Source organism: Protopterus annectens, chromosome 9.part0, assembly GCF_019279795.1.
Source record: "Protopterus annectens isolate FY-2018-M chromosome 9.part0, PAN1.0, whole genome shotgun sequence".
NCBI classification, from domain to species: Eukaryota; Metazoa; Chordata; order Ceratodontiformes; family Protopteridae; genus Protopterus; species Protopterus annectens.
In genome coordinates this window covers 1,349,760,199-1,349,787,948 of record NC_056743.1, presented here as the reverse complement: position 1 = coordinate 1,349,787,948, position 27,750 = coordinate 1,349,760,199, and the positions used below count along the sequence as shown (strand labels likewise).

At 41.3% G+C, this 27,750-nt stretch overlaps 1 protein-coding gene across 1 annotated transcript in view; it reads right to left on the bottom strand.

Moving 5' to 3' along the window:
- PLEKHA2 (pleckstrin homology domain containing A2) overlaps positions 1–27,750 on the bottom strand; it is an 856,672-nt gene that overhangs the window by 183,997 nt on the left and 644,925 nt on the right. The window lies entirely within an intron of this gene.

Sequence of the window (27,750 nt, the reverse complement as noted above, 5' to 3'; positions counted from 1 at the left end):
AATATGGAAGGAGCCGATGTCGGAGATTTTCTGGGCCCAGCAATCTTAGGGTCCAGAGATGTAATTTTGCTCGCTCCAATTGGCCAGAAGAAGGCGATAACCTTTTTCCAGATTTGTCAGACTTTCAGGAAGGAGACTTGGTCAATCTTCTTCTAGTGTTTCAGTGAGGGGGGACTTTAGTAATCCTCTCACTATGACTTTGTTCTTCCTTTCAAGCAGCACTCTACAACTGAAAGAGTGGCAAATGGAACAGGATTCTTGCAGATGTAATGCTCCAAGGCAGTATACACAAATAGTGTGGCCATCCATGACTAGACATTTTTTGGCTACACTTCACACACTTTTTTAATCCAGAGGGTTTGGATTCCTTATGTTTTTTAGACATAGTCAGTATGTAAACAGTCTACAACAGATAAAAGAAAGGTACACAAACTACTTAACAGTATAGCAGAAAACCAGTGCTATCACTGTACTATATCTATCTATCTATCTACACACACATATATATATATATATATATATATATATATATATATATATATATATGTATATGGGTCTAGGACACATGCTCGACTAGCATATGTCTGAATCACAAAACATCGGACACACATACACGAAAGCGCTTAACATTGAAAAGCGCTTCCGTGTATGTGTAGTTCAAAAAACAATCCACGTTTCTGCAGGGGGTCTTCACCCCCACTGCACCCCCCCCTACGAGGGGGCTGTGCACCCCCACACCCACTTTACTTTATTATTCTCACTCCGAGATCACACTACAGTGGGGAAAAGGGAATTTCCCTTAACCGCACTGTAGTCCGATCTACTAAACAGGCACACATATACGGAAGCGCTTGTCGATGTTAAGCGCTTTTGTGTATGTGTGTTCGATGTTTTGCGATTCGGACATATGCTAGTCAAGCATGTGTCCGGATCCCATATATATATATATATATATATATATATATCTATATATCGATAGATAGAGATATATAAACCTTTTTTTTTGAACAACAACAGGAAGAAACAACCGTAACAGCTACAGCAGTAAAAAGGGGAAAAGGGAGGCAGTTCTCTAACTAAAAACGAAGCTGCCTAATCAAAAAAAAAAAAAGGAGAGGGGTCTAAGGTAGCCCTCTAATTTAAATGGGCAACGGCAGCCCTCTAACTGAAATGAGCTGCCACATTAAGTTAGGAAGAAGTGACAGAAATAAATAATTTTCTTTACAACACACTCTAAATTAAATGAGTGCATAATTAAGCAAGAAAAAGGATAGTAAAGAAAGCCCTCTAACTAGAAACGGGCTTTAAACACTAAATTTAACTATCATAATAACTATTACAGTCTTGCAAAGCTAGGATTACAACAGTAAATGGCAGAGCTGGTTGTTTCATTCACACATAACTCCAATCCCTATTGCCCACTTCAGGTTAAATGACAAAAAAAGGATAAAAGACAACAGTTTTATTGATATATATACATTTTCACATAAACAATAACCAGAGTTCAGAGTTTGTGGTCGATCTTACTTCACTCAGATGCACGTTACTCTTGCAAAGTCAGAAGTACAACAGTAAGGCCACTCATTTCCTTCACACATACCAGGCAGAGCTCCCAGCCCGATTGCCTACCCATAGTATCTGCTTTGAGCCGACAAGGTTTGAAATAATGAAAAGAGAAGACAACAGTTACATTACTGTATTTTTTTCGCATCACAAAGTTAAGAGCTTGCATGTGATCTTACTTCACTTCACTCATACACACTTGAGTCATGCAAGGCCAGAGTTTCAACAACAGAACAGCCACACACTGTCCAAATGTATCTTGATGGAACATGCAAAAAGATTAAGTTAAAAAAATCCACAAGTAACCCCCCCCAAAACACATTGCGTACTTAGTATCTGTTTGACCTCTGACAGGATATTTTTATTAGAAAAAAGACATCCGCAGTCAAGCAGCCTCCAAAGCACACTATCTTCTTAGTATCTGATTAACCCTGCAGGATATTATATTTAAAAAAAATATCCACAGACAGTCTCCAAAACACACTGCCTCCTTAGTATCTGATTGACCCTGCCAGGATATTATATTAAAAAAAAAAAAAAAACAGAACGTCATTAACAGCCCCCAAAACACACAGACCACTAGTATCTGCCAGTGTATTATATTAAAAAAAGAAAGTCATCAACAGCCCCCAGAACATACAGACCACTATTATTTGGTTGACCCCTGCCAGAAAAAAAAATGCAGAAAGTATCTGGTTGACCCTGTCAGAAAAACAACAACAACAAAAAAAATTTGACAATTTATTTTATTTTTTTGGGGGGGGGGGGGTGTTGGGGTAAATTTATAAATAGCCTTCCTTGGCTTTTCTTACCTTAAAGTCTAATTCTGATTCTCACTCAGAATTAAAAAAAAAATCCGATCAATGGATTTCCTCCCTCTCTCCCTTTCAACTTAACTATGTCTAATTTAAGCACAGGAAGAGAAGGCGAGAGTAACTGGATTAATCAGCAGCCATATCACGTACTCGGGTTACGTGACATGCCTGCTGACTTAACAGTCCTGTTGGCCTCCAATATCCTATGGTTTTAAACTGCAATGACTTCTGGGTATCTTCATCGATGCCTGCAGTCTTCCCCATCTAGACTGTTCTGAAAAGAGTTGAGTGACAAAAACATATTTTCCCCCCTTCTAAATCATAACTCGAGCACACATGCACACTGCTCTGGGTTCCGCAGCACATCGCTTCTTCAGATTTACACGCTTGCTTTCAGTTCAATCTGCTACTAGTGTGTGAAAAAATACTAATTAAATTTTTTTTAATGAGGAATTGGGGGGGGGGGGCTGCAGCTCAGCAGTCCGGTACCACAAGCCGCCCCTGCACTACCACATTTACTGCACTCAATAAAAACCAAAGTTTTACATACTATACATACAAAAGTACAACACAAAATTTACCCATTCACTTCAATGTAAAACAAAAATAACTTCATACACTGCATACAGAAAACACACACACAAACACTCTTACACCAAAATAACAACACTGCCCAACTAAATTAACCTCTCAGAAATGAAAAAGCTTAAAATAAAAGAATAAAACATAAAATAAAAGACTGACTGCGATTAGCCAACTGGCTATGTCTCTAATTCTATATAAACTAAGGACACATCCATTGCCCACTTACAGAGCAATACTTAAAAATTCCTCCACACAACACCAATTGTACTTGCTAGACATTATGGCAAATCACCTAAAGGCCTTATCAAGCTCTATTATTGTTCTCTTTTCATCTACAAACTCCTGCTAACACCACCTACCCCCCAACTTGACTCTCATTACCACATGACATTTCCAGCATGATGTAAGCCTGAAATGTAAATATGTAAAAATACATATTGCTCTCATAATTGTTGCTACATTTAATAATTGCTACTGTTATGTTTTTAATACATGCTGTTACTTTCTGTTCTTTTTGATGTGCTCATTTTGCTGCCTTTTTGTTTATTGAGAACTATTTCACCTAGTTGCTACCAGCAAAATAAGCAAATGGTCAGTTGTGATCAGTGTAGTGATTAACAAATTTAAAATAAAATAAATTAACTGAAAACACAACTAAACTGTAAAGCTAATACATCCTAACACTATTACTTCTACACATTAATAAAATATAATAAAAATTAACTGATTCTACAAAACAGTGACTAAAAAGCACATCAGACCTACAGTAAAAAAAACACTCATGAGACCTTCCTTTCAACCCTTCAAAAACCCAGGTAAATTACCTACAGCCATATAGTGGAAACTTAGACAATTAACATAGCCTATTAAAATTAATGGGCAGCACTAATGTAATATAACACACATGCATACACATGGATGAATGGAATATACAGAAGTATGGTTTGTTTTATACATAAAACATCTTGTACTAAAGGATTAGAAAACTCAGTTTCTGAAAATTAAAGTTATGTACTTACCATAACATTAAGTCTGTGTTGTTTTCTTCAACTTGTTTCAACCTGTGGGTTATTGGATTTGATCGGATCCAAGGCCGGTAATGCAATGCATGCCTAATTCTTCTCAGATCAAGTTTGCCCTACTGTACGTGACCTACACCTAGAAAGTACCCTCAGAATAAATGGAAATTATACCATAGGGTCCAAAAATCAGACCTTGGGGCAGTCAACAAGGTCCCCCAAAAGATACAAATTCCACCAGTGACAATTTGAAAGGGGGATGGAGGGGGAAATGGTTGAGACAGATGGAATAAGATAATACGTATCTATAGCTGTGGTAAGTATGTAACCTTTGTATCCGATGATGTCTTTCTATCCATGTCAACCTACGGGACAGAATTCCAAGCCAAACAATTGGGTGATATTATTTATTTATTTTACATTTGTTTACCGGGAAAGTCCGACTGGACACGTGTCTTTTTTCAGGGGAGACCCGGGGAGAAAAGCTCCAACATTTACCAAACAGTAATATATGTAACACTTACACAGCATATATATTAATACAAGATAATACATTTGTACAATACAACTGATTACTTACATTAATAAATGTAAAGAATATGTCATTTCACACCATGAACAATAAAGAAAACACACAGCAGAGTATACACTATAGTACAGGAGTTAGCTATAATTAGATAGTATTCATACAGTAGCTTATTTACAAAAGAGGGGGGATTATATATAACTATGTAGTAGATGTTGTAGAATGTAATAGCTAGTTAACAGTGGTAAGTTGACAGTTCTAGTTAAGCCTAGTAGGTGAGAGTAAGGCCATGGGCAACAGTATCTTTAAGAGAGAGCTGGTTTTAGTCTAGTCAGGGGGATTGCAGGGACATAGCCACTTGTTCATTAAATGAGGTTTTAGCAATGTTTTAAATTGAGAGAGGGTTGGGGCAGATGCTATTTCATATGGTAGTGAATTCCAGACTTTGCCTATATAGTTTGAGAATAATGATTCCCTGGCTGAATTTCTGACTGACTCAATTTTAATACGTGGTTTGTTGGTAGAGTGTAAAGTTCTAGAGCTGGTGTATGGTGACAGAATATTTTGGAGCGTGGGTGTTTTCTCCTTTTGGTAGAATATCTTATGGGCTATGGTCAGTTGGTTACAGAGTAGAAGATTTGGGAGTTCTAGCCAACTGAGTTTTTTAAGGGGGGGTATAGTGGTCGCTCTTGATGAGGAAATGGTGGCATATCTAGCAATTTTATTGTAGTAGGCTTCAAGCTTGGGTAATTCTGTTTCTCTAAGGTTAGTAGGTATGGGAGATGCATAAAGTAGTGTGCATGTCAAATGCGATCAGGCAATTTTGGCTTTAGTGTCATTTGTAAAGTACTGTTTGTTCCTATATAAAGTTCCATGTTTTTTCTGAACTTTTTTTTTTTACAATTTGAGATATGTGAGTATCAAATCTCATATTGCAGTCAATCTCTACACTTAACAGCTTGGTATGAGGTGAGGGGGAAATAGTTTTATTATTTAATGAAGTTAAATTAAAAGTACATGGGGATGCATATGCTTTAGTGGGCTGAAATAACATGTTTGTTTTTTGGGGTTAAGACTTAACTGTGAATTAGTTATCCAGGTTTCAATTGGTAGGAAGAATAGTTGTGTTACTTTTTGAAGTTCTTCTATAGTAATAGTGCACAGATGACTGTAGAGTTGTCTGTGTACTAAATGACAGATACTTGTGGGATTGAGGTCTGTAAGGTTATTTGGGAAGATTGAGAAGAGTAATGGCCCTAAAACTGAGCCTTGTGGAACACCTAGTGTTACGGGAAGGAGGGATGATAATGTTTCTTGCCATCGTACAGCTTGAAGACGCCCGGTAAGACACCTTTGGAACCAGGCAAGGGTAGACTGGGACATGTTAAGGTCAGGGAGGACATTCAGGATTTTGCTGTGTGAGACCATATCAAAGGCTTTTGATAGGTCTAAGAATATAGAGGATACATAATTACCATTATTTCTATGGAGGTTGATCATGTTTGTAAACTACATTAATGCAGTAGTAGTACTGTGATATGATCAGAAGCCATGCTGGGTATTGGTTAGTAGTTTATTAGTATGCAGGTAGTCTGTGATTTGTTTAAGGACAATTCTTTCAAGAATTTTAAAGAGTGGAGATAGGATTGCTATTGGGCGATTGTTTCAGAGGTTAGTAGAAGGGCTTCCTTTATGAAGCAGTATTATATGTGAGATTTTCCAAATGTTGGGGACTTGGTGTTCAATTAAGGATCTGTTAATAAGGATGGATACTGGATAGGTGGTGATGTCAGCGGTTAATTTTAGGAAGTCTGCCAGTAAGAGGGAGAAGAAGGGTTTTGCTTTTAGACAATGCTAATGTAGCCTCGGTAAAGTATGTATTGAATTGGGTGGCAATATTGTCATTAGTATTGGTTGTAGTAGGAGATGGTTTGGTAACTTTACCTGTTTGGATAATCTTGTTTATGGCTGACCAGAAATCCTGTGGGTTATTACAGTGCATGATTTGGACTTTGGAGTAATAATTAATTTTATCCTGTTTAATGTGTTTTTTCGATTGATTTCTGAGTTCACGATAAGTTTGAAGTAATGAGTGTGATTTGGTTGTGTACCAGTGGTTCCATGCTTTACTGTATCTCTTGTCCTTAACAGGGATCTAGTTTCTTTAGTAAACTATGGGGCAAGGTTAGATTTGGCTCTTATAGTTCTGGTGGGGGCTTGGGCTTCTAGGAGAGACAGGAAGGAGGTATTAAAATAGTGAACAGCTTCATCTAGGGGGAGATGGGTGAGTGGTGCCCAGTTAGAGTGTTTAAGATTATATGTGAGGTCACTGAGGTTGAGGTGCCTTTTGTTCCTAATTTGCTGGTAAATAATTTGTTTGGTTGGACTGATATTTTGTCTGAGTAAGTAGGTTGGGTGATGGTCACTGAGGCTGTCTGGTAGACAACCGCAGTGAGATGAGAGGGATGGCCTATTGGTCAGTATCCAATCAAGTATTGATTGCCAGCTGGATGTTTTATTATACCTGCTGGGTTGTTGTATGAGCTTTGTGAAGCCATGTAGGTTGATGTAATTTTTAGGACTTTGGGAAATACAGTCTGCCCAGTCTATGTTAAAGTCACCCATAATTATTGTTTCCTGAAGAAGTGTTTCTGATACCCAGTTTAGTATGTGTTCAACTGTCTGTGTATTATCTCCTGGTGGGATATACATGCCAATTATGTTCATTGTCAGAGATTTCTGTTTTTAACCATGTTTTGGTGATAAGGACGATGTCTGGGGAGTATAGCGTGAAGTTAACATGTAGTTTCTGTATTTTGTTTTTGATACTCCTAATATTAATATTTAGTAGCAGGATATCATTCTTATGTCTAGGGAGTTGAGTGAGGGAGGCTGTTGTTGTTTGAAGATGTATTGTGGATGGGTGATGGGTCGGGGGTTAGGGTGAATGTCTCCTCTACAGGCTAGATAAGGATGCAATTATGGCTAGGGTTTTTAAGTATTTCATTATACATTTGTCGAAATTTTTTGGGTGTGTTCGAATTTGTGGATGTGAGAGTAGTTTATAGTGAGTGTGATGCGATGGGGGGATGTCGATTAAAGAATAAGACACTGAAATGTTTGTGGGCTTTGCTCTTATAGGGTAGTTGTGAGAGGTACAATGCGGAGAGATGGGCTCCTTTAGGTTGTGGTGGTAGGCAGTGGTAATTGAACCTGCTGTTAGTATTATTATCTGGTTACAGGAGTACATATTTGTTGTCTGTAGATATTAAGAAAGAATGGTCTGCAAAATGGTGGAGCCAAAGGATGTCTTGGATCTAGACTGAATATCCAATTTATAATGGGCTTTAAATGTATGAGTGGAAGACAAGTGGCAGCTCCACATATATCATTTAGGGTAGCATGACCATAAAAGCCAGTAGAGGTGGAACTGCCTGGGTGGAAAGGGCTTTTGGCATATTAGACAATGGCATGCTATTCAGATAATAAACAAAAGATGTACAATCAGAAAGCCAACTAGACACCAAGTGACTTGAGAAATTGATTTACCCAACTTGGCCTCAGAAAAAGATACGAAAAGCTGGTCTGACCTCCTAAGCTGTTTAGTCCTATCCAAATAGAATCTCAATTGACAGTGAACATCCAATTAATGAAGCATACCTTCTCCTTTGTTACTGAAATTTGGGAAGAAAACTGGTAACTGAATTGTTTGATTCAGATTAGATTCACAGGCATCTTAGCAAGGAAGAAGGATTTGTCCACAAGGAAACCCCCTCTCTGTGAAAGATAAGATAAGAAGGATTAGATGATAATACCTGGAGCTTTGAAACTCTTCTAACAGACGCAACAGTGATCAAAAAGAGAGTTTTCCACGAATGGAACTTCAAATCTACCACAGCTGCCAGCTTGAAAGGAGCCTTTATCCAGCTTTCAAGAATGAAGGGCAAATCCCAAGGATGAATAGAATCCTTTGTAGGAGACTTGAGTAGGAGAGTCCACTTCAGAAAGGCCTTGGATAATCTAAGAGGTACAGTGGGCATGTGCCCTTGCCCCATATAAAAATTAGAAATGGCCATCATCTGAACTTTAATGGTGGAATAGTTGATCCCAGATTAAAAAAGCTCCACAAGAAAATCCAGAATTGTTTCTAAAGGAGCAAAGAACAGATTCAGGTTTGTAGAATAGGTCTAGATAAAATGTTCTCCCTTTTCTAGTACAATTTTTTCTGGTATCCATTGTTTGAGAAAAGTGGTAGGGATTTTTGTCTTAAATTTTGAGTAGCCTGAAAAGGAATTGTGTAGGCTCTAGAAGTAAGTCTCAGCACCCAGGATTCTGATGTTATGGCCTCCTAAGCTTTTAAATGGGGAGCTGTGCCTCCCCTCACCCCTGCCCCAACTGCTTCCAGAGTGCAGTCGGGCACATTTTCAGGAGCACAGAAGGGCATTCTATAAAAGGGTTCTGTGGGCTATCACGGTCCCTAGGGCAGCGTCCCTTTAAGTTACCCCCTCTGCCTTAGGGGGCACCTTTAGCTGGAGTGTCCTGGACAAATTGTTGCTATTTGCAGAGGAACATCTTCCTCCCCTCCCTTCTCTCCACTATAAGGTGAAGAAATGCACTCCCATTGCAACCAAAGTATTGCCCTCTTGCTTGTTCCTAGTCAAAGTATCCCTAACCTTGGAAATTAATAAGCTGGTCTCATCAAAGAGGATGTTAAGAATGGATGCCTTGAAGCAATTCATGAAGTTACAGAAGCACATCCAGGCATGATGGTGGATGACAATGTTGGTATCTGCTGCACAAGCTGTACCATCCATTGCATTTGAGAGGAGGTGCATGGATACATTTCAGATGGATTGTATAGTGGTCAACTGAATCTCCAAGATCTTATAGACTCTACCAAGGGTTGAGATGTCACTGACTAAGAAACTTCAGATATCAGGTCTTTCTAAAGGGTAGTTAAATATGCCATGTAATTCTGCATGTGAAGGGCAAAACTGCTTGAAAAGTAAGGATGCTTCCCAAACCGGTCTACCACCAGCAACTCCGTGTTAAGGAGGTGAATCAAAATACTCTCTTCTGAGATCTCTTTCCTGTTGGCTGCAGCAATGACAATGGCATGTACCAATGACCCTTTGCTCCAAAAGGACTTGGCCTTGGGGGGCCAATACCATGTTGGGTTTGTGAGGAATAGGTTCCTCCACACTGGCTTCTCTCCAAGGTCAACAAGAAGTCTGGAAGGGGTACCACTCAAGACGTGGATGGACTGGCATCAAAGGTTTCAAGAAAGGAATCCTCCAGGAAAGGGCCTTCAGCAGTCCAACCTTCCCTTTGCCTCATCAAATTATTTATTTATTTATTTTACATTTGTTTACTGGGAAAGTCTGACTGGACACAGGTCCATTTCCAGCGGAGGCCCAGGGAGAAAAGTTTCAGACAATACATAAAACAAACAGGTGAGATATACAAACACATAGTCTACGGTAATCAAGTTTTAACATAGTAAATGTGAAATGTACATATAGCAATAAGATGGATTCCAGGAGATCACCAAAAGCATCCTCATAGGGGGACTTAGGGGACCCTTCCCCTTCATCAAGTCCTTGAAGAGAGATTCTTCAGGAGACTCTAAATGCATCCTCTTGCACTGGTTGTTCCTGTGCACCTTTAAGAGAGCAATAGGTCAGAGGGACAAGGAAGCAGGAGGGGTGTCCCAGGTACTGGGCGCTTCTGAGGGCAGCTCATATGAAATTGTGGCATTGGACAGATGAGAGGTTCAGGATGAATCAGTCACCAGAACAGAGGCACCCCTCTCTGACTGAGACAAAATCAGCTCTATGATGTCAGAAACCAATGCCAAGTCTGGACAACTAGAAATGGAATTTTCCCAATTTGAGTATACAGAGATGCCCCAGTCACCAATCGCCAACCCAACTGGGTCTGACATCAAGACCTGAACCAAGTACTCCTGAGTTGAGGCACCCAAGGGCAGAGGTGGCTCTGAAAACCTCAGAGTCAACCCCAACCCTGGATCCAAGCTATGACACCACAGCTCTGTGATTCAATCAGCTCTGAGGTGACTAGAGTCAAATGCATCAATGCAGAAATCAACACTGAAGGCAGACATGCTGTCAGCACTAAAGAAGGAGTGACATAAGATAGTGATGGAACAATGGACACTGGCACCAAGAGACTGGCTGGTGCAGGAGCAACAGAACTCAGGAATATGGGATGAGGTTTCCCCACCCTATGAACCAAGGGAGAAGGAATCATCCTTCAGGTTCAAATGGGCCTTCAGGATGGTTTGCATGGATTAATCCAAATCTGATTCAAACACACTCCTGGAGAATCTTATAAACCACGAAGAAGCTGTGGAAGCAGGCTTCCTGGGTTGAGGCATGGGCTGAACAACCACATGGATTCAAAAGAGGAAAGCCTAGACCCAAGGAGTGGAGGGCTGTGGAGAAAACTCCATGGTAGTAGCCACAAAAGGAAAATGGATCTGACTGGATTCCTGAGCCACAAACAACAGCAGATTCAGGCTGTCTAAGTGTGATGGCTTGGTTGAATCTGACAAACGTCATCAGCAATGGAAATTGGAGCCAGTAAGGTGCCATTTCTGCATCCAAAGAAAATGCTGAAATTGCTGAGGGGCCTTTAGATCCATATGCTGCTCAACAGGGGATGTAGAAGCTCTTTTTCTGTTTTTTTCTTTCTGCTTAGCAAGCTCTTCTTCCTTCACTCATTCTTCTTGTCTGCCTTGCTCCCTCCTCTCTTTCCTTATCCTTTTCCTCTTCTTTCTTCTTATCAACACACCACATGGTAGGAGAAGGGGACACACTGGCCTGGGCAGGTCCAACAGAAGATGGAGGCAGCAAACCATTTAAGACTAACTTTGCCCGGTGTTTAGCAGGAGATCTGGCTCCAAAGGCTGCACAAACCTGGCATTCAGTGTCTAAGCAGGTGAGACTGAGGCAGTAAACACATTTCTCATGTGTGTCCTGGGGGAAACAACTTGTGATCACATCCCAGACACTTTTTTAAAACCAGAAGTCTTAGCCATATCACAGTCAGAAAAGCATCACCAAAAACAGTAAAAGTACAACTGAATTTGAAAAATATTTAGCTCTAACAACAAGGCAGAGAAATTCTACAAATACACTACATATTACTACTAATACTAATACTTTTTTTAACAGTAGAACACCAGAAAGTTAAAGTTAGAGTTAAAGACACCTATCAAAACTGGTGACAACAAGGTCAATCCACATTCTAAAAGTCTCCAAAAAGGGGAAAAAGGGCTAGATAAAACAAGAAGCAGTAAAAAACTTGTAACTATAACTAACACTAACAGGAGGAGACTATCACAAGAATAGCAAAGCTAAAAGACAAAAATTGCTTAGCTGCAGAGAACTTTATTGGAGCTCTTCTGGCCATGGAAGTGGCAAACGAAATCTGAGTAGACTTAGGAATGCAGATCATTATGGAAGATGGGGTGGAACTCCAGAGCTGGAGATTCTGATATACTGATTTCAGATCTGATCAGATTCAATGACCCACAGACTGAAATGGACGAAAAAGACAACAGCAGATCTATACATATTCTAATCAGATATATACATATTCCAATAGTGGACCCACACAAAATAGTATGATAAAATAATGTATGTGCTTCACTGAGCAGGTAAATCTCATTGCCATCCATCTCACATAATGAGACATTTACTATAGCATCCTTAGTGTTTATTACCATCCTTGGCATATTGTTATTGTTACTAAAATCCCCTAAACCCACTAATGACATTACTAATTAAAAACTAAACCAAACGTTCATACTGTGCACAAGTAAAAGGAAGAAATGTACACAAAATTGAAACAAACCCAACCTCAAATCTGCACTTAGTGTTAAAATACAACTAACGGAAAAAAACAGAACAAGGACTAGATCTCCCATTCACTTCAATGTAGAAAACTTAATATATTATGAACACAAATGTATACATACCACAAACACAACATTCCCTGACAAATCAGTATATTAGAAATGAAGTTTATTAATATTAACATAGAAAACTGTAAATAAAAGAACAAAAAATAAAATATAGATTACAACTAACCAATCAAAAATGGCATTATTGGTAAAAAAGAAACAATTCTGGTTATCTAAACTATGATTAAACTAACTACAAACCAGAATTAAATGATAAAACTAAAAAATCCTAACAAAAGTTCATAGGTATCTACTAGGTTATTAATTTGTGAGGATCACAAGAAGCCTAGCCTTACATCTCTGTGATAGTTTTTAGCCCTTACACTTTGCATATCAATAACCCAGAGGTGGACAGAACAAAGAAGGAATTTACTTGGTGCCTCTATCCATGAGGGACATGGATGCTAAGGTTAGGTAAATCTGTAGTTTTTCATCCATTCATCTAAACTACAGTTGAACAGAGAAAGAGAAGTACTTTGCTTTATGTGGAGTGGAAGACAGTTTCATAGAAGAGGTAGTCTCTATGACATACCTGTCTACCTCTTAGAGCAAGAAATCTGGACAAAGCCAGAAATAATAGGAAATAAAGGTCCAAAAATAGGGATGATTTTTAAATACTGCTCTTACAAACTTAGAAAGTAGATAGAATAACATGTTTTGCATTATCATGAATTTTCTGAAGGGTATGAAGTCTGAAATCAAATGTCTTTCATTATTTTCAGATTTAAATCTTCAATGATTTGCCAGTGATTTGCTAGAAAACCAAAGTTTTATGAAAAATGGACCAAAAACTATGAGGCAAAAATCTGGACATTCTGAGAAAATCTGTACAGTTGAGCGGTATGCTCTGTGATACATATCGATCTCTCTAACGTGTTCTATTTATTTTGAAAAAGAGATTGAGGTGTCTTGAGTAGGAGTTCATGATATCAGTGAACTTGAAAATGTATAATAGGTCTGACAGGATAGGGTCTGTTGATGCAGAGGTCACCTCTGATTAGTCAGTAAAATACAAATTAGAGGGACAAGGCTTTGAGATTGTCTACATAATTTTTGTAATTTAGGCCCTTGATTTATTTAGTGAGAAAGCATAGTGGTCACTCCAGTTATGACAAGTGTTTGGACATGTAAATAATGGATGGGGCATTACTGTTAATGATTGGCCTGATAAAAGATGAGTACAGTGGAGTGATTACATCCCTTTGTAATCACAATCCTCACTACACTACTGAAATATATCAAATTATTAACTGACATTAGCAAGGTTTCAAAAGTACATCAGAACTAGACTATAAAACCACCTATAAGACACTCATTTAAAACAAAAATTATATGGAAACTACGTAAACAGAACTAGAATATCATACCACACAATGAAGCAATAATCCAAAAAACGACTCAGCCAGTAAATCCAATAAATTTATTTTCGTAGTACTGAATATAGATTTCTCTTCTCCAGTGCCTCGGCATAAACCTTTAACAGAGTATCTGTTAAAGGTTTATGCCGAGGCACTGGAGAAGAGAAATCTATATTCAGTACTACGAAAATAAATTTATTGGATTTACTGGCTGAGTCGTTTTTTAGAACTAGAATATCAAACCACATATAGACACTCCTTTTATAAAAAACTCACGAAAACTACCTAAAGCCCTTTTCATAAAGCAAACTGTGTGATTACTGCAGCCAATTAAAATCATTTGGAAACAATAATTCAAGCATGCAAAAACAGGTAAATACATAAGTAAGTGGAGTATGTGAGGGTAGGTATCATGTAATAAAAATATGTCGTGCTGTAGGGGTACAGAACTCCTGTGCTACATCTTGTTTTTAATTTTAAATGTAAGGCACTGCACAAAAGCAGTTAGTAGCCTTAGTGTTCATTACGTGCACTGGGAATTATCACGGACTCTTCTACTGAAGGCTCAGGCAAGTGGATGTGTATGCATCAGTGTGTATGTTTGTGCCCATTGCAAATTTGAGAACTAGAAGTGCAATCTTAAAAACTGAAAATGCAACTGTAATTAAATGAAATTATATACTAAATTCAAATCTGCTCTGTCTTGGAGAATGGAATTCCCTTTTCTCCAAGACACAGTAATCTCGGGAGTTAATATACACAAAAAGTACAGTTGTGTACACTTACCATAAATGTAGATGTTCAAGTGTATTCACTGCTGCAGTCCTAACCATTGGGTTATCCATGCTGTGGTAGCCCTCAGTTGGTCCGAATACCAGATTCAAGGTTTTGTGCATTGGCTGCTGTCACTTGTTGGGTGACGTCAGGTCGTCCAAGCTATACAGGAGAGCAGGCAACACCATTACCTCAGTTTCTCTTGCCTTAACCAACCAAAGAAGTCTAATGTTAATAATTATTAGTAGTCCTGGGGTCAGAGACCCCCATAGAAATATGTGTCTCTGTAAGAAAAGAAGATATCAGGGGGAGGAGAGAAGGAAAGCATGACTGCAGCAGTGAACACAATCAAACATCTACATTTATGGTGAGTGTACACAACTGTACTATGTTCTTCGTATTTCACTGCTGCAGTCCTAATCATTGGGAAGATTCCCAAAGCTGAGGAGAAGAGTGGACAGTTAATAGAAACTTAAGACTGGGTGAGCATGCCCTGCAGAATTACAGAGGCAAACCCAGCCCTAGCTTTTGAGAATAGGTTCAGATGGTAATGTTTGGTGAAGGTGTGGACTGAAGTCAATGTGGCAGCTTCCAAGATGTCCCTGGTGGGTACCCCTCTAAGGAATGCTGTGGAAGTAGTGGTTGCCCTAGTGGAATGGGTTCTGATGGTCCTAGGGAGTGGTTTTCCATGCAAGGAGCAGCAAAACTGGATGCAGTGTGCTATCCATTCAGGAAATGGTCTGTTTGGATATTGGTTTCCCCTGTGCCCCTGTTTTAAAGCTGACCAAGAGCTGGTCAGTTTTCTTGAATGTCTTTGTATGATCCAGATAAAATCTGAGTTGCCTGTGTACATCCAAAGAATGCAGTATCCTTTCCCCCTTGTTCTGAGGGTTAGGGAAGAAAGTGGGCAGGTGGATGGCCTGGTTGAGGGTAACATCCAAAACCACCTTTGGCATGAAGGAGGTATTGATTCTCAGTGAAACCCTGTCTTCATGGAAGATGATAAATGGCACAATGGACATTAAGGCTTGAAACTCTGACACTCTCCTGGTTGAAGTAATAGCCAGGAGAAAGGCAGTCTTCCAAGAGAGGTTATTTAGTTCTGAGGATGCTGCAGGCTCGAAGGGAGGCAGAGTAAGCTTTTCTAAAACATAGTTCAGGTCCCAGGCTGGGGTAGGCTGTCTTCTGGTAGGCCTGATATTAGAGGCTCCTCTAAGGAATTGTTTGATAAAAGGGTGGGAGAACAATGGCTGTTCTGTATCAAAGTGTGCCGAGATGGCAGAAGCATGGATCTTTATGGAGGAGAAGGAGAGACCCTTATTAAGAAGCTCAGCAAGATAATCTAGAATAAGAGGAATGGAAGGCAGATGTATGTCTGCCCCCTTGGACTGGCTCCAGGAGCAGAATCTTTTCCATTTTCCAGCATAAGATTTTCTGGTGCTGGGCCTCCTGGCTTCTGTGATAATGTCAAGGACTTGCTTGCTAAGCATAGATTCCTTGTTGGTTTTGGTAGAAGAAGCCATGCTGAGAGCTTGAGTGTCTGAAGGTCTGGGTGCAGCACTGTTCCCCCCTCCCCTGGGATAGCAGGTGAGGTATCAGAGGTAGCTGCCAGGGGGGCCGGTGAGATAGGCTGTGCAGCAGTGGGTACCAATGTTGTCTGGGCCATTCTGGGGAAATGAGTATTGTTCTTGGTTTTTCCTCCCTTATCTTGATTAATACTTTTGGAATGAGAGGTAGAGGTGGGAATGCATACACAAAGAGGACATTCCAGGAGAAGCTCAGGGCATCGACCTTTCAGGCTAGGTGATGGTACTCCCTGGTGCAGAATGTCTGTACTTGGTGATTTAAATGAGAGGCAAGGAGGTCCATCGGGGTGGGGGGTCCCCATGTGTGCATAATTTGCAGAAAAATGTCTCTGTGGATTTGCCATTCATGTGGGTCCAGCAGGTTTCTGTTTAGGTGGTCTGCCAGGGTGTTCTTGATGCCTGGTAGGTATTTGGGCTATAAGATGTAGTCCAATGGATGAGGCTGCTAGCCACAGGTTCATGGCTATTCTGCACAGGGGGTAAGATTGAGTCCCTCCCTGTTTGTTGATGTACTACATGACTGTGGTGTTGTCTGTTTTTATGAGAGGAACCCCTAGTTTGAGGTAGGGTTTGAAGGATGCCAGAGAGTTTTGTACTGCTATCATCTCCTTTTGATTGACGTGCAAGGGTAGTATTTGTGTGCCCCAGAGACCTTGGGCACATCTGCCTTCTAGGTGGCCACCCCAGGCTATGTCCGAAGCATCTGTAGTTATGGTCTGGTCTGATGGATGAGGGTGAATGGAAGTCCCTTGTTCAGAGCACAGGCCTGGGCCCACCAGAGGAACTCGGATCTTATGCAAGGGATCACAGGCAGGGAGGTGTCCAGAGGTTGTGAGTGTTGACACCATAGGTTATTTAGGTATCACTGAAATTTCCTTGTGTAGTCTGGCCAGAGGTACCAGGAGGATGCATGAGGCCATGTACCCTACAGCTTGTAGGGACTTCCTTGCAGAAAGCTGGGTTTGGGAGGCCAGAGTAGTGAAGTATTTTGGTAGGAAATTTTGTTTTTCTGGGGACAGAAAGGCCATTTGCTGCTCTGTGTCTAGTAAGGCTCCCAGAAATATGATTTTCATGGTAGGTGTCTGTTTTGATTTCCTTTCATTGATAGTGAACCCCAGAGAGGTGAGTAGGGATTTTACAAATGAGAGGTGCTGCAGGAGCAATTGCTTGCAGTTTGCCTGGATGAGGCAGTCATCCAGGTTAGAGTAAATCTGTACATTGTTTTGCCTGCAAAAGGCAATGGCAGGAGCTACACATTTAGTGAATACCCTGGGAGCAATAGATGAGCCAAAGGCAAAGCAGAGAATTGAAAGTGTAGTGATCCTTCTCTGAAGAGCAGGAATTTTCTGCATGATTCCCTTATTGGTATGTGCAGGTATGCATCCTTTAGGTCTAAGGTGACCATCCAAGCTTTGTTTGGCAGCATTGGTAGAAGCTGTTGTAAGGTAAGCATTTTGAATTTTGGGATTACCAGGAAGGTATTGAGAAAGGATAGGTCCAGGATATGACGCCAAGTCCCCTCTTTCATGGGAACAAGGAATAGTCTGGAATAGAATACTTTTGCAACTTGTTCTGGTGGTACAGGATCTATTGCCCCTAGGGGAAATAAGGTTTTGCATTTGCTTTAGTGCTTCTTCCCACTGTTTTGTAGGTAGGTCTGGGTACCCTCTTGGAGGTGGTAGTTCTTGGAAATTGAATTTGTACCCCAGAGCAATGATTTTTAAGACCCATTGATCTTTTGTTATAGAGTTCCAATTATCTCTGCATACCGATAGCCTTCCTCCTAGCTTTTGGTGTGGTGGAGGCAGGCAGAGATGGGAAAGATAGTCATTGAGAGTTTTTTCCATACAGAGTTGTTTTGAACTCCCTGCTCTAGTGTTTGAAGGGGGCCACTGTTTTGTTCTTTGCTGGTTCTGAGTTCGAGTCCTAGTAGTTTTGTTCCTACGGGTTTTGCCTTGTGCTTGCCTGTTTGGTGCAGGAAAGGACCAGTGTTTAGAGGGAAAATTTCTGCTGAACCTCTGAGGGTGTACTTGAAGAAAATCTTTAACAGTCTGCATCGATTTTGCTTTGTCTTCTATCTTTTTAAGTATCTCTTCAGTTTTCTGTCTGAACAAGCAGTCTTTGTCAATAGGTGCATCCATGATTGTAGCTTTGACATGATCAGGAAGAGGTTGTTTCTTCAGTCATGCATGCCTTCATGTTAACAGATCCTGTCACTGCTGCCCTGATAGAAGCATCTAGGGCATCAAATCCACAGTGCAAGGAGCGCTTTGCCACCTAAGATGAAGAGTGCAGTAATTCTCTTTATTGTTGGCAAAATCAGGAAAGGCAGAAATTTTCTATTTCAAAATTTCCAGTGTGCTGCTAATATTTTAACACATGGAACTGACAGTTGAGAGACCTTACAGTTAAAGCTGAGAAAGTATATACTTTTTTGCCCCATCTGTCCAGGGCCCTGTATTCTTTGTCTGAGGGAGTAGGATTCTTTGCAGAGGTAGCATTACCTCCCTTAGGTCCTTCAGTAATCACCTCTGGATCTGCTATAGGATTTCTGTAGAGGAATTTATGTAAGTCAGCTACCCTGTAGTACCTGTCAGGTTTTCTGGGGGCAGTCAGCTACCCTGTAGTACCTGTCAGGTTTTCTGGGGGCAGTCAGCTACCCTGTAGTACCTGTCAGGTTTTCTGGGGGCAGGTGGAAGGGTGTCAGGGGTAAGGCTGGATTCTTGGTAAACATCATCTACCACCTCCAAGATGGGTGGGATGGCCAGAGGCCTGTGTTGGGATAGGTCCAGAAACTCTCTTAGTCTTTTCTTGGATTGAGGGAAATCCATTGATTCACATTGGAAGTGTTCCCTGAGGGTGTGGGGGGTTCCCCAAAGGAAAAGTCCTCCGGAGGTGATGTAGAAGGAATAGATTCTTCTGCATCTGAATCTTCATAGCCAGAAAGAGGATTTTCCTCTTCAAAAAACAGAGGAGTCAGATCCCTCTGAGTCTAAATCAGATTGGATGTCTGGAGAAGGCTCCCTTCTCCTTTTGGCTGGAATGGCCTGATTATCCCAGATGAAAGTGATGAGATCCTCTGCCATTTTAAGCATTCTTGTTTGAGGAGGGGGATGAGTAGTGGAATGGAGACTTTTTGCTGTTTTCTTTGGCGTAGCTCTAAGTCTGGCCTGAAGAGTATCCCTCGGTGCTGTCGGTGAAGGCCTTGAAGTGAATTCCGAAGTGCGAGTGGTATCCTTGGAAGCCTGTGCCTGCGTAGCGGCTCCGGACCCAACCAAGGCAGACACAACCGAAGGCTTGTTAGACGATGCAGTCATCTGCGGCATACAGGACTCTGAAAGGGTCTCAGTAGAGGCCTGCGAAGTAATCGAGTTGGGCATCAGGGGCTGCAAAAGCACCTCACTGAATTCCGAAGAACTGATGACCCTTTTCACGGTGGTGTCGTCAGAAGGCTTGGCCTTATGCAGTCTGTCTCTATCCTTATCTTTACGTTTTTTCAGAAGATCTGCGGTTTGCTGACTGATGGATGCCATATCAGTAATCAGAGATGGAAGACAAAAATAACTGGCTACAAACAGAGCTCTACGATGAATAGTTCTAGCATTAAAGAGGGCACAGAACCGACAGTGGGATACATCATCATCTGGGCCTAAGCAAGTAACACAGTAACAATGAAAGTCTCAGCGTGGTATTTGCTTTCCACAGGCAAGACAGTTACTGACTTTTTTGGACATCGGCTAGTGCAAGAAAAAGGAAGGATCCCCAACAGGGTACTCAGCTTTAGACGTTTTCAGTTGAAGTTCGAAATCTGGAAATAGCCAACTGGCACTGTTGTGAATTGCTTCTGCTACGGGCTCCATGGCAAGAAAGACTGAGGTAATGGCGTCGCTTGCTCTCCTTTAGAGCTCGGATGACCTGACGTCACCCAGTAAGCGACAGCAGCCGACGCACAAAATCCTGACTCTGGTATTCGGACCGACTGAGGGCTACCACAGCATGGATAACCTGCAGCTCCCCACACTGGAGGTGTAGGAGGCATTCAAGAAATTTTCCCCATGCAAAAATGATTCTACTGTGTGACAGAAACTGTTGCAGTTCACTCGTTTCTTGGGAAATTCACTTAGATTTTTTGAACTTTTTGGTCTCAAGAGTCTTGAATGGTATGTGTGTGTGTGTGTGTGTGTGTGTGTGTGTGTGTGTGTGTGTGTGTGTGTGTGTGTGTGTGTGTGTGTATGTGTGTGTGTGTGTGTGTGTGTGTGTGTGTGTGTGTGTGTGTGTGTGTGTGTGTGTGTGTGTGTGTGTGTGTGTGTCTGCAATGAAGAATCCACAGACAGTCATGAGCAATTTTGGAGAGGGTAGCTGTCTATGACACCTTCACTTGTCTACCTCTGGCACTCACAGGTCTCAACCTCTTAAGAGGGCAATATGGGACACAGACCCTGACAATGTGTGACAAACAGGCAAAATGTGGAACACCCTATTTTCATACTGCACGGAAATGCACCATTTCCACGGTGCCAAACTGAAGTGGTCTTTCAAGCAAAATCAGTAAGTTAAAGTATATATGATAGAGTAAACTCTGTACAAAAAAGCGTGTAACAAGTCAAAAATGTACTCTATAATCAGGAAAACACTACGATAACTAAGTACGCAATCAATGACAAATCATTCACTTACAATCAGAAAGCAAAACAGTAATTCTGCATAAGACTAAGCACTCATAACCTAATCACTTTTTCCAGAGCAATTCACATAATTTTCTTAAACAATATCGCTCAAGTGTTCATTATAAGGAAAATTCCTTACTTTGAGTCTTAAAATGTACATGTTCCTTGAAGTTCCACATTGAAAGGGTCAGTTACACAATCAGTTTTAAAACAATTTTAACAGATATTCACAGAAAATACATACTTATAAGTATAAAGTAACTAATTTTTGCCATCCTGTGAGCTCCTAGGTGAAGTTATTAGCAAGCTGTTCTGCCCTGCTACAGACAGAGAGGAAGGAGAGCTCGAGGTGCAACCCTGTAAACATAAAACACTTAAGCTGCGAAAATCCCCCCACCAGTAAATGCACAGCACAGAATTCCCCTAGCCTCTACAGCACTAATATACTGTAATACACAAAAGACTTAACTGATATTCATGGTAAATAATACTGAATCATATTACTCAGCAAAATAACTTACTTCTTTTGTTTTATGTGAACTCCTAGTTAAAGTTATTAGTAAACTGTTTTGCCTTCGTACATAGAGTGCAAACACTGGAGACAGAAAAAAAAACCTCACAGAATGTCCCTACCCCTTTAAAAAATACTAAGCTGACAGACTTTGCCTACCCCCCCCCCACCACCACCACCACCAAATGTACTACAGAGAACTCATCTATCTTGTAGAGAACAAACTATAAAAATACACAAAAGCTTGCCTATTCTTGCACCTCTGTTATAGCAAAATGCACTCACTCAAGGCACTCCTTAAAATGGAGAACATCGATATCTGTGCAGTGACTGAGACCTGGTTCAAGGCTCCACAGAGCACCCCTGCACTACCAGGCTATAACTCACACCACACTTTTCGGCCATGTAACCTGGACCAGAACACCAAAGGCGGAGTTGTGTCCATATTCATTAAGGATATCCACACCTCCAGGCTAGTTGCTCAGCATAATGCAGCCAAGGTTATCCAAGTGCAACTAACTCTGGGCAAAACTGCAATCCATATTGTAGCTTGCTACAGATCACCCACCATGCCCCAGGATTCCCACTCCTCTTTTCTTGATGTACTGGAAAATATTAGGGTTCAACCAAACACCCTAATAATGGGCGATTTCAACTATACAACCATTAACTAGGAAAACTACTCTTGTACCAACTCCTTTGCTCAACGCTTTCTGGAATTCATAAACTCCAATGCCCTGGATCAACTTATCCACACCCCCACCAGGGGCAACAATATCCTAGATCTAGTCATTACCAACATGAGTGACTGGTGTTCCACAACTGAAGTCAATGCCTCATTGGTCCGATCCGACCATAAGCTAATTACCCTAGATATCCACATCCTGCCCCCATCCCCCTATTAATGAAACCATGGTAAAAAATTTCTCCAAAGCCAACTTCATGAGCTCATTACAGCCGAGTGACGTCTCCAGGCGTTTCTGCAGTTACGCCCTACTGCTCCTCTAGGCGTCAAATATTGCCTGTTCATATTTGCATTAATAATTCCTAAACCATGTTACATACAAGGTATCGGAAAATTTTATCTTGAAGCATACATGATAGCAAACACAATTGTATTGATATATGACCTCTGTCAATGGGTATTTGTTAAAAATGTAAGGTGATAACTTCAATTTTTAAATGCTGAAGCCATGCCCACTAGGAGTTAAAGGTACACACTCAAAAGAGCTCTACTGGAGGGAGTGGTGGACTTCATGACACCCATGCAGATGGACAATACAGTTACGACTACTGAATCCTACACAATTGCACTTTATAAGCACTTACATGAGTGCATGGATCATGCTATCCCAAATAGAACCAAGACACTATCCTCCAAAAAAAGGAAGCCAATATGGTGGTCCACTGCCATAAACAAACTGTACAACAGAAGGAAGAAACTGTTGCAAAAGAGAGTAAAATCCCATGAGTGGAGGAGCTCCCTGGTCAGCCTCAGTAAGAAGCTGCGTTCCCTGATAAAATCCTCCAAAGCTAGTTACGAAAACAAAATCGCCACTGATTCTAAAGACAACCACAAAACATTCTATAGCTATGTCAAGAATCTCAATGGCAACACTCAGATCTGCTCTGAGTTACAGCACAATAGCACTAAATATACAGATCCAACTGATATTGCCAAATCCTGGCAGATAGGTTCAGTGCTAAACTTTACACCCCTAAAGAGCCCATCTCTATACCGGAAGACTGCAAAGTTCCTGTAATCACAACTGCACAGGTAAAAACCACAATCTCCAAAGCCAAGAACACAGCATCCATGGGACCAGACAACATCCCAGGCTGCGTTCTACACGAACTACAGAACAAACTGGCACTCCACCTAAGTACCATGTTCAATCATAGCCTCACCTCAGGCTTTGTGCCTGCTGAATGGCACACAGCGACAGTTATCCCACTCCACAAGGGGGAGCCACCATGGACCCCTGGGAACTACCGCCCCATTAGCCTGACGAGCCTGGTCTGCAAGGCCATGGAATGTATCATCATGGAACTTATAAACAAAGACACTGGTAATCTTCAAACTCTGGACTCCACCCAGTTCGGGTTTGTAAAAGGCAGATCATGTCTCCTAAACCTGATAGACTTCTTTGAAGCAGTCACCAAAGCCATAGACAAGGGTAAGGTGGTTCACACAGCCTATCTAGATCTTACCAAGTCTTTCAACACCATCCCCCACTCTGGAATTATAGATAAGCTAACTAAACTAGGTATAAATCCCTATGTCACAAGATGGGTTGCCAACTGGCTCACTGACAGAACCCACACTGTGAAAGTAGAAGACTCCAAATCAGATTTCAGACCAGTGCCAAGTGGAGTACCACAAGGTTCAGTCCTGGGTCCCCTCCTGTTTGGTATCTACTTCTCTGAAGTACAGGCTAACAGAGAAGGTCTTTGGTTAATGAAGTTCGCAGATGACTGCAAACTAGGAGCCATAATCGAAATTCCTAATGATGTGGACATCCTACAAAAGGGCCTCACTGAGACAGGTGCCTGGTGATTAACCCATGGCCCAAGCTCAGTGCCAAAAAGTGCATTGTCATCCCTTTTGGTAAAAACTTTGTACCCATGAACTATAACATAGGCAGTAGTATACTTAACACCAAAAGTGTGATAAGAGACCTTGGGACACAGGTGGACAGTAGTCTCTCCTTTGATAATCACATTGCCACAGTAGTCAGGAAATCCTTCTACATGGCACACCTCATCACAAAAGGTTTCTCATCCAGAAAAAAAGAGGTCATTGTTCCCCTCTACTCATCACTCATTAGACCCATTATAGAGTACAACGCCCCTTTTGGTATGTACCTCACAAGACATCTACAACAACTAGAAAGGCTGCAGAAATACCTCACAAAGAGGATTACCAGCCTCAAACAGATGCCCTACACAGACCGTCTCAAAAACCTCCAGCTTTACTCTGTCGCATGTCGCCTACTCAGAGGTGATCTCTGCCTAACATACAATGCCATGTCAAACCCAGAGCTGTTGGACAAGCTCCACTTAAAGAAATCCTAATCCCTCCGAGTTACACGCTCTAGGGACCTAAACCTTGTCACCACAATAAACAGAACATGCCGGAGGGATAGATTCCTATCCCAGAGACTTCCCATGCTCTGGAATAAACTACAAATCTATATCAAACAAAGCTCCTCATTAGCACTCTTCAAGAAAAATCTTGATGATTGGATGGGAAATAGGAAATTCACCCCGGGGATCACCTCTGTGGCTCAGGAAAATAATTTGCTTGGGTGGCAAAAGCCAGGGTACCTTTTTGGCTGGGCTTGTATATGCACCAGGGCAAATAGCCTAGTACCTACCTATGAACCTATGAACCTAAAACCTGGACTAAAAATTAGGCACTTACCTGCAGCTAAAGATACACCAACAAAAGATATGCTTCCTCAGGGAAGAAATCACAAATCATTTTGTGAGTACTGGCTTGCACACTGTACTGCAGTTTCCACTCTCCACTGTTCTTTTTATCTGTTCCATGATCCTAATATTCTTGCTTGGAGATGAACTGCTGCAGTCCCTAGATGATTGCTGGCTGAAAGAAATAACTGTCCATGCCAGAAACTGCCTGAATCCTAATGCTGCTGCCCTCCTACAGAAAACCCCATTGTTGCCTTAAATCCACAATGAAAAGTAAAGTGCTCCCAGCAGTCAGATATCTGAGGGTCAATTTATTGCTTATGTCGAGGGGGAGGCAATGCCTCAATCTTAAAAGTAAATGTGGTCCTACCTTTATTACACTCACAAACCCCTCCCATCTTTCCAATAGCCAACCACAGAGCTAAAAAACACTACCTCCTCCATCTTCCCACTACTATCACACCTCCTCAACTAACATGTACAAGCATACCTTACCTATGCTCACTGCATGCATTCTCCTTGCATATCTTACATCCTACCAAAGCTCCATCATTCCCCCACTCAACCACTACCACTGTACTACTACTAACACCATCACTCATGTCTCACCCTCACTCAGCTCCCCTCCCACCAACTCAAGAACCATCCCTATGCACCCCCCACATATTCTACAAACTATATTACTCAAACATAAAGCATCCCTACAACTTAACATACTAACCCTCCCACCATACCTATTACCCACAGAGCGCAATCATAAAGTTTCCCTAATAAACAAACACATTCAAAAACTGAGAAAACTAATAACCTTATGCATATCAAAACTAGCCCTAAGTGGAGACATCCACCCCAACCCTGGCCCTACCATCTCCAACCCCAATCCTCATAATCAGACTAGAAACCACAACTTCTCCCATATCACAGCCGACAGAAAGCCAAGTGACTTTCTTCTACTAAGCCTAAATATTAGAAGTACATCCAACAAAGTCTATGAACTCTATGCCACTCCCCAGATATAGTCATCCTGACAGAAACCTGGCTAAAACCTCACATTACCAATGAGCAAATACTCCCTACCGGTTATGGCATACTAAGAGTAGACCGGCTAAACAAGAAAGGCGGCGGTGTAGCTATAATATTTATACAGCGTCTAAACATCCAGATCTTAAAATCATCAGCTCCACAAATAGGTAATGAAGAAATAATATATACCAACCTCAAAATAAACCAAAACAAAACCATCAACATAATTGGATGCTACTTCCCACCTGGCCAAAACATCCCTCCACTAGAAAACCTCCTCAGCTGGTCTACCAACCATCTCCCCCAAGAAACTATAATTTTAGGTGATTTCAATATTGACTGGCAATCCTTTTCTGGCAACCATCCAACCCATCATGTAAACCTTCATGGCTTCACCCAACTAGTCCAGTCACCAACCAGGATAAATAAAAACTCCAGCAAGCACACTACCCTGGACTGGATACTAGTCAGTAAGAGCTCCCAGTCATATATAACAGGCTGCTTATCAGATAGCCTCAGTGATCACTCCCCAACATTCCTACTCAAAAAATACCTATACCAAGCTAAACCTGTCATCTACTGTCAAATACGTAAAAAACTAAACTTTAACCCACTCACATTCATCTCATCCCTCAAAGAATGTAACTGGCATCCTCTAAAGTACCTCAGTCTTGATGACGCAGTTGAATTTTTTAATACTACCTTCCTGAGCATCCTTAATTACCATGCCCCCATAAGACTTTCCAGAACCAAAGCACAACCTTCCCCATGGCTACAGAAAACCACTAAGTAAGAAATGAAAAACAGGGATAAAGCAGGGGAGCACTGGTGCAAAACCAAAACCCCCTCAACTAGACAGAAATTCCTAGAACTACGCAATAGAGTCAAAAAGCTAATGAAACAGGACAAATTCCAATACTACCAGTCTGCCCTAGACTCCTCCCAACACAGCCCCAAATAATTCTGGTCCTCCATAAACTCCATCCTCCACCCAAGTAAAGTCAGTACCCCTCCTCCTAACATCCCTCACTCCTCCGAAAATATTGCTACCTCATTCAACACACACTTCACACAAACCATACTATCACTAGCTAAACAACACAACCCCCCTCCCCTCCAACCCACACCTTCAACTAGTAATCTCTCCACTGCCTTCTCTTTTTCTCCTGTACCTACCTCCACACTGTCGCCTCACAGTAAGACGCTGTCCGGTTCGACTCCCAGCTAGAGCGTCTTCTGCATGGAGACATGCGTGAATGGGTGTACCTTCGTTGAAGGTTGTGCGTTAGGGCTGGCAACTCAGCACGTAAAAATCAACTGCCAATCATTAGCGGACTGGAGTTCCGCTGTGGCGACCCCTAACCGGGAAAAGCTGAAAGACACACACACACACACACACACACACACACCTACCTCCAACATAAAAAAACTCTTAACTAAACTTAAGCCCACCAAATTAGCAGCAGACAACCTCCCAAGTGAATATCTACAAATCGCAGCTGATGCTCTGGCCTACCCAGTATCCATCTTGATTAACTGATCTCAGTCAGAAAGTTACATTCCCACACTGTGGAAAGTATCACATATAATTCTCCTCCACAAAGGCGGCCCCTCTACAGAACTAACCAATTACTGCCCCATAGCTATTCCTCTCCACTCTCCAAAATACTAGAGAGATGCATATACTTTCAGGTCTCAGACTACCTCCTTACTAACAACCTCCTTCCCAATACTCAGCATGGTTTCCGACCAAACCATAGCACCACCACTGCCTTACTCTCTTTTACTAACACTATCCTTCAGCATAAAAACAATGGCTATCTCTCCTCTGCTACTTTCCTAGACCTATCTAAAGCATTTGACATGGTCCCACACAAACAACTCATCTCTGTCCTCAATAACCT